Raw genomic sequence first — 7,628 nt, forward strand, 5'->3', positions numbered from 1 at the left:
TAACTGCAAAATTGAGTGAAGATTATGATTCAGAAGAAGAAATAATTATAAGCCAATGGGTTAATACTCACAGGACAGAAATGGTTAACCAATCAATCAGCATTGAAAGCTTTATTTCTTTACTGAGCAAATCAGTAGAAAACCTAATCCCATATTCATATATTACAAAATCACAGTCTAATACATTCAAAAAACTGAAAGAAGATCCGACTTTGAATACAGCAATTGTAATAATGGAATTCAGTGAAAATTATTCTTACACCATTCAAAATGAGTTCCAAAGTTATCATTGAAACAGAGGTGGAGAGTTATCACAGAACCAATGATGTTATCCAGATGTTAGACAGCAGCATTTTGCTAAACCTCAGGATAAGGTCACTCAAATGTACTGGTTGGTTTTAGTAGCTTTTAGGCAAAGCCCTATTTTGGCTGCAAGAAATTGATGGTCGGTGTTCCCAAGTTCGGCACTTTGGTTGGTGAGACAACTCGGTACAGACGACAGCCATCGCCAGCACATGATTATATAATCAATATATACAAAAACTTCAAAAAACGTATCAAAAATTTTTTTTATCTTCAATTTTTACGTTTTTATGAGTCAAACAAACATTTCAGGGGGGGGGGCAGACCTACCCTCTGGATATGGCCTTGCTTGCATCTTGCAAGGACTTCTTTCTCTTTCATGGAATTTTCACACCTTAGGACACTTCTTTTCTATGACATTTTTCAATATATGTTTGTTTGTAACCATTTACATGGTTTCAATATAGTTGTACCAAAGTCCAACGTTTTTTTCTTTAGCTGTTTTAATGTATGGTCACAGGAAACAAACAAACATATGTGTACTTCATTCATACATAAACTTTATATATATATATATATATCAAGCCTAGCATTGGTGTCTTAGCTGTCCTAATCAAGCAATTAGCATGCCCAGAAGCAGAGAGAGAGAGAGTTATCACAGAACCAAAGTTACCACTAGAACACAATTCCCTCCAGTTGGACTCAACTTGAATATATTTAAAATCAGCATTAAAATGTGATTCTTTTGATGTAGCTATTGGTATCAAAATTCCATTTTTTAGAGTTTTGGTTACTATTGAGCAGGGTCACTCCTTACTACAGTTTGTTACCACAAACTGTTTGAAAAGGATGATAAAGTTTTAATTTCCAACCATTGTTTCTTAAGTGATGATATACAACATGACACTTGTTTTGTGAATTACATACAAAAAGAAATTTCAAAGTAGCTGAAAGAAAATCATCCCAAAATAAACCAATTTTAATCCAGTTCATTATTTCACTGACGGCTGTGCTGGTCAATACAAAAATAGAAATAGTTTCAAAAACCTAACAAACCATCATGAAGACTTTAGAATGAAAGCCAAACATTCATTCTTTGCAACAAGCCACAGGAAATCAATATGTGATGGCTTGAGGGGAACTATAAAGAGAATTAGCCAGCCATCAACTTTCAGATGAAAATCAAATCAAGACAGCAACTGCAGTTTATGATTTCTGTAAAGTCAACATAGAAAAAATAAACTTTCACTTTATTGACAAAAAAATGCTGAAGCTTTTAGATTGGAGTTAGCGTCACAATTTTTAAATGATGGTTTTAAAATTTTTCAATTATTTCAAACCACTAAATACAAATCAAATTGAAATAAGAAGGACTACTGATAGTCCTAATCCTACTCTAATGTTTTTTTTATTCTGCTATGGATTGGGTCTGCATTCAACCATCTTTAAACCATTATGTGGCTGCAAACTACAATGGAAAGTGGTACTTTGGACTTGTTAGAACTGTGTTTCATGAAGAAGAAAATGCTGAAATTCTTTTTCTTCACCCTCCATGGCCTGCTGCCAGGTTTTACTGGCCTCAAGGAGAAGACTTGTGCATAATACCTTTGGAGCACATTATCAGTCAGTACAGTTGATCAAGCACTGTAATCAAGTAGCACTGGCAGAATGGACTACTTCAAAAAGAGTATCAGAAAAACAGAAGAGTGTTGGATGAAGTGGAAAAAATATAACAAGCAGAACTAATAATTACTGTAAAAGATCTACTTTTTGGAATATTAACTAAACATGTGAAAAAGCCATACATCTTTTTTGTTCATATGTTAGCCTATGTATCTAGGAGTATGTAAAAAAAAATGAACACTTTACCAGGTCTGAGACCTGAGATGTTGCAATTTTAGTAAATCCTAGCAGTGGTTTACAAATAAAAAATATATTCTGATTATAGTATTTTTATTATTTTTTGGAGTTGAGAAAGGTTAGTGAATGTATTTTTTCTTGATTTTAAATATTTTGATCAAATATGATGCAAAGTTTCATGGTGATATCTAAAATAGTTTTCAAGATAATATTTTAATAAGCTACAAGTTACATTGCAAGATGCAAAATTGCATTAAATTAAGAAAATAAAAAAATTTGTAGAAAAAAAATATAAGAGATAGAGAAATAAAATTTGGTATTTATCAATAGGATTGCAAATGCAACAATTGTGCCAAGTTTCATCAAAATCTAAAGAGGTGGCTGTCATGACCTGGTGGACTTGACATGGAATGACCCACTGTCCACCACAAAATAAACTGATGCATCCCTACGCACATAAAAGATATCACATTTCTTATCCTTAGATATATCACTGTGATGATGGTCATTAATTAAGCAACTAGGATAGAACATAATGGGTATTTCAACTTTTGTGATTCATTTGTTATTTTGTTTTTTGACCCGATTTGAGGACCATTATTTACACTTTAAGTCTTCATGAAATTCCTTACTCATATTTTTTTTACTGTGTGAAGACACATTATCAGTCAGACAATGATAGTTGATGAGCCTATCAGAACAATTGGTTATGCTGCTTCATTTGGGATAGCATAAAATGTTATATCATGAAATTTTGTTTAACCATAGAAGACTTGAACTGCTTAATAAACAACTCAAACTTCCAAAGTAAAAAAAAAAAAAAAAAAAAATGGGTAAATAGTACAGAAATAGAACAATAATGATAGGTGGTAATAAGCTTACCTAAGCTAGTAAAAAAGGCAGGTTGGCATCAGAGAATATATTAGAAATAGAATAGTTTAACTAGTGATATTAAAATTATTGGAGACCCCATGTATTTAGAAAAATCATTCAGTAACTGCTTTTTGTAGAATATGAGGTGTGACTGATTAATATATTTACTGTTGGGTTATGTTGATATGATGTTCCTGGAGGCAAAGTAAATAAATGATTTTTTTAATATTTATTGTTTAGTGTGATTATATTAGTTATGTCAGTGGCCAAGTATTCTTTTTGATTAAAGGATTTTGTTTTCTCTACCTCTGCTGTGGAAAGACTTTGCTTTTTTAGGAAGATAGCAATATTTTTTTGGCATATTATGAGTTAAATCAATAAATCCTTCTCCTTTCAATAGGGCCTAGTATACAAGAGATTGCAAGATTCACCAAGTGAAATAACTGTCTGAAATAACTAAACTGATTTTTAGGGTCATTGTCTTAAAAATTTTCATATGGGAAAGGGTAAAATAAGGTAAAACCTATTTCTGAGCAATACACCCATCCATTCAACTTCTGTACAGGTAACTTTGTAAAAAAAATCCTGCATACATTCCCAACTCTCCCTTCAGGATAAAACTATGAAGCTAACATAAGGAACCCAAAGCGAATTTTAGAAAAGCTATTATAATGGTAAGCTTCCTATTCTTGATTCTAGTTTACAGTTGGACCTACTCCAACTGTAGAAAAAATACTAACATTCTGACAATTTATTAGCCATTCTTGAATTAATGGACATCAAGGAATGAATTAACAAATCATTTTACAATACAGTGTGGTGTTTATTTAGAGCAGGCGTACTTATATACTAACATCCAACTAAGTTTTAAAATCATTTTCTAAATAACAGTTGGCAATAATGACACCAAAGTTGTCTATTTACAACCATTTAAATTAGCCACCTAATGATTTCCCCATGTTTCCCTTACAAGAAATACTAAAATCTAAATTACAAGAGGATACAAACGTTCAACTTACAAATGATTGAAACAGATACTTCCCACCCACCCCGGAATCAACCAATATTTCTTTTAAAGTTGCTGTTTATGTTGCTGTTTTTAAATGATTAAAATGAAACGGGATAAGAAAAAGCTTTAAAGATGGCTCAGATGGCGTTCGTAAAGTTTGGAAAGTTATCCGCAAAGCTCGAAAAGTTGCTTCGTTAACCTTCCTTAAACCTTTACGTGGGCAAGCATTAAAGTTAAACTTTAGTTAACTTTTTCGAAAAGTTCATAAAGATAACCAATATGGAAAGGATTCCAGAGAAAACTTATAAAAGGATTTGGAAATGTGGAATCAGGAAACTGAAGATATGCTAATTTCTTTAGTCCAAGAACAATTCAAACCTTTTTTACTAGGCCACTCAAATATAAATTGTTTTCCTACCATTTCAATTAAGTGTGAATTCTCTTATAAGATTAGAGGACAACTACCCAGCCCCACCCTTTGGCAATTTTAAGTGCCCCCTCTCCTCACACTGATCAAAATTTTGGGATCGTCGGTTTGCTCATACTGGTCAGAAGGTCTAATAGCTATACTTCCAGAGATGCAATGCCCCCCTCCCAAATCCCCGGGAAAGGATTTAAATGATTGAATTTGCCCATTGTTAACGCGCAGAATTTATCATTAGGAGAAGGAGAAATATTTGATTCTGGGTGTATCCGAAAAGGCTAAGGGTATAAAGCTTAAATTATGGAGGATGTTGAATGGTTTGTTATGCTAAATCAAAAGGCACTACCATTCAGTTTATCAAATAAGAGGGTATTTTAAAAACGGCTGAGGGTATTAAGTTGAAACTTAAAGGACATGTTGAAGAGGATGTTGAAAAGTGGTTGGAGGGCCACCAGCCCTCTCTAAGGACCTTTTTAGCTGCCTTTCTTTCAAAAATATTCCATATTATTTAGTAATAGACATTTTGTTCAAGATAGTCATAAGCTTCAACGACTAATAATATGGGGATGACATAGCCCCCCACAACTTTGAAAAACGACACCGAACACATTAAAACACACTGTGTACGTGCTGGTTTTCAGAAGGACGTACCATCAATATATATGGAATGTCTGAGGGTATTAAGTTGAAAATTTTAGGGGACGTCGAAAAGTTTTTGGAGGGCAGCAAGCCGCCTTGCTTCTTTTAGATGCTCCCTTCTCCCATCACTAATAAAAAGTTTGGAAAACCTTTTTTGTTCAAAACAGTAACACTCCAGTAACTGTTCCTCCGCAGATGCAATCGCTCTCCTCCCCACCTTCCCCAGGACAAGGTTTACAGATTTTGCAATTTGCCCTCTTTTACATGCAGGATTTATCTTAAAGAGATATATAAAGAGATCTATATTCTAGGTGTGTTCGAAAAGGGTAAGGGTGTTAAGGTGAAACTTTGGGGAATGATGTGGAGTATGTTAAACCAAATTTAAAGATACTATGTGCATCCTGTTATCAAAAATGTGTATATGCAATATCACATTAATAGAAGAGGGTATTAAGTTTAAATTTAATCAAAAATAAGGAAAAATTGAAGACCTTTAAATAAGATGCACAAAACGAGTTGGCTGTTTGTCGTAAAGAATGCACTAGTGTTGCCTATATTTGGAAAAGGCTTATTTGATTGTAATGTTGAGGAGGATGTTAAAAAGTGGTCGGAGGGCAATCGATCTCCCTAACATTCTCTTTTTAGCAGCCCTTCCTCCAAAGACATTTGATCAAAATTTTGGAATATCTCGTTCAAAATAGTCGAAAAGTCTAATAACTATATCTCCAGGGATGACGTAACCCCCAGACCCCCTGGGGTAAGTATTTTAAGCTATATAATTCGTCAATTGTTTATATAAAGGGTTGTTTGTTGGGAAAATAAGACATGTTTGATCCTGAGTTTCCAAAAAGGCAAAGAATATTATGTTGAAATTGAAAATGTTGAATGGGTGTAAAATAAAATGAAAGCACACTGTGTGCAGGATGGTTGTCAAGAGGTCACAAGAGAAATGTTTTAAAAGAGCTAAGGGTATATACAATAGCATATAACCTCCAAACACTTTAAAATAACCGAAAAACCAGGTCGAAGCACATTCAATATTAGAAATAATTACATTTTTGACAAACCTCGTATCCTGATTCATATAGTTCCATGGCTAATATTTATGACATTATTGTTTGTCCGAAGTACCCAAAACTATGGGATTTCAGTCGACACTAAAAAACCACTAAAATGCAATAAAATAAACAAATATGAATAATGTTCATTCAGCTCTTGTATTTCGGACTATCAAACCCGTGAGCATAGCAATTAGCTAACTGAAAATTTTGATAGAAAGTATTTAGAAAAAAGAAGTGGGGGGGGGGGGTTGCATACAGTCTGATTACTCTTGACTTTTAAAAATTGATCTAGAGCTTCCTATTTAAACTGCAATTTCTAATCATTTGAGTTCCCTTCGAAGTTAATACGACCTTTTCTGTAAACACTTTATATGCCCTGGGGCATATAAGAATAAGAAGGAGATGACAATATGTCATCTCCGAAGTTAATTCAATGTATAACAATTACCCGAAGGTTCTGGTGGGCTGTGTTATTCCTGTAGTATTTGATGATCTTCGGTAAATTTTTAGCAAAATGGCTATAATGAAATTCAATCGGACCCTTTTGGGGAAAAGAGGGCTGGTGGAGGAAGCGAGGAGGGGTTATTGGAAACCAGATCACTTTTGACTCTTAAAAAGGGAATTAGAACTTTCTATTCCTAATCATTTGAGTTCCCCCGAGGTGTATACGACCACGTATTCCATAAGACTTTATATGCCCCCACGGTATAAATTACAACTCTTCCCCAGGATCTAGAGAGGGGGGAGGTTATGTTGACCCTGAATATTTTTCTATCTGATCGTTGGCCTCTTTTGAACAAACTGGCAATGTCAAAATTTTGTTCCGATACATTTGCGGAAAAGAGGGTATGTTTGGGGAGGGGTTAGATATCTTCTGATCCCTTTTGACTCATAAAAATGTAACTAGAACTTTCAATGAGTCACCTCTGAAGTCCCTACGACCCCCCCTCCTATATAAAAACCTTATATGGCCTAGGAAGATAGCTTATAACTGTTGCTCCAGTGCTCTAGGGGTTCGTGTCGACTCCGGAGTTTTCATTATTGCATTTTCGAGCTATTTTTAACAAAATGGCTGACTCAAAATTTTGACCACATGGGTTTAAAAAAGGACGTGGTGGGGGTAGGGTTGTTGTTCTTTGGTCTCTTTTGACTCTTTAAAAGTGAACTAGAGCTTTGAATTTCCAATCAAATGAGCCCTCTATAATGTTTATACGAGCATCCCTTCTTTAAGAACCATATATGCCCCCAGAGAATAACTTATAAAGCTCACTCCCGGACCCTGGGGAGTTGTGCCGACCCTGAGTATTATTATCTGATGTTTCGACTATTTTTAACAAAATAGTTATCTCAAAATTTTTGTCGGATGGGTTTGGGGAAAAAGGGCTTGGGAGAGGGGGAGGGGCTAGTTGCCAGATGATCTCTTTTGACTCTTAAAAAGTGAAATAGAAATTTCAATTTC

This window comes from Artemia franciscana, chromosome 21 (genome assembly GCF_032884065.1).
Source record: "Artemia franciscana chromosome 21, ASM3288406v1, whole genome shotgun sequence".
In the NCBI taxonomy this organism is placed as follows: Eukaryota; Metazoa; Arthropoda; class Branchiopoda; order Anostraca; family Artemiidae; genus Artemia; species Artemia franciscana.